Genomic DNA, 1,081 nt, shown 5'->3' with positions numbered 1-1,081 from the left:
TTCTCCCTAAATTCTCTCTAAATTCTCCCTAATTTCTCCCTAATTTCTCCCTAATTTCTCTCTAAATTCTCTCTAAATTCTCCCTAATTTCTCCCTAATTTCTCCCTAATTTCTCTCTAATTTCTCCCTAATTTCTCCCTAAATTTTCCCTAAATTCTCTCTAATTTCTCCCTAATTTCTCTCTAATTTTTCCCTAATTTCTCTCTGAATTCTCCGTAAATTTTCCCTAATTTTTCCCTAATTTCTCCCTAAATTTTCCCTAATTTTTCCCTAATTTCTCCCTAATTTCTCTCCTTCCCTGTGCCCCAAATTCCTCTCTGGGATATGACAATAACAATTCTGCCTTTCAAAGAGGATTTTTCTCTCTTTAGCTCTGTTTGATCCCAGTTCTGCTTTGTAAATTGTTTTTTTCAGCTGTTCCATCAGGTCAGGTCTGCCTAAAAACGTAAAAATTGAAATAAATAAAATAAAGAAATGGGATAAAAGTATTTTTCAGAGTGTGTGGGAGTGTGTAATGTGTAATCAAGGCATTACATTTATAATCTATTTATTTCTAATCCTCTCCACATCTAAAATGGTTCAAATAACTTTGGTCTCTTGTGTTGCCCAAACTAAAGAAAATTTATATCAGATTATTGTTCATTTTTTGATCTCTGAGATTGTCACAACACATTGTGAAAATGTGGATTAAAAAATAACCCACAGCAGCTTTTTTGTACTTGGGATATTTCATAGGAATCAAGAAAAAAAAAGCTCTTTATGGAGGGTGAAAATATTAATTTCATTAATTGTGTTTCATTTTGGGGCTTTTTTCTGTTGTGAGATTGGATTTTGTTCCTGGGGGTATAATGTAGTTTAATTAAAAGATAAAGAAGAAATAATTTTTATTGGATTATTTCTTGTTGTGCTGTAACCACTGGAACAAATCATCCTCATTCTGTGTTTTCTGCAAAAGGTTACCTGGAGTAAATCCATTTACTCTTCAAAAATAACATTTATTGCTTCCTTTATTCTGTTTTTCCATGGATCAGTCTGATAGTTCTGTCTTAATTTGGATTTATCAGAGGGATTTGACACAACT

The sequence above is a fragment of the Parus major genome, chromosome 1 (assembly GCF_001522545.3).
Source record: "Parus major isolate Abel chromosome 1, Parus_major1.1, whole genome shotgun sequence".
NCBI classification, from domain to species: Eukaryota; Metazoa; Chordata; class Aves; order Passeriformes; family Paridae; genus Parus; species Parus major.
The sequence above is the reverse complement of the archived record's forward strand: the minus strand, read 5'-3'. Positions refer to the sequence as shown.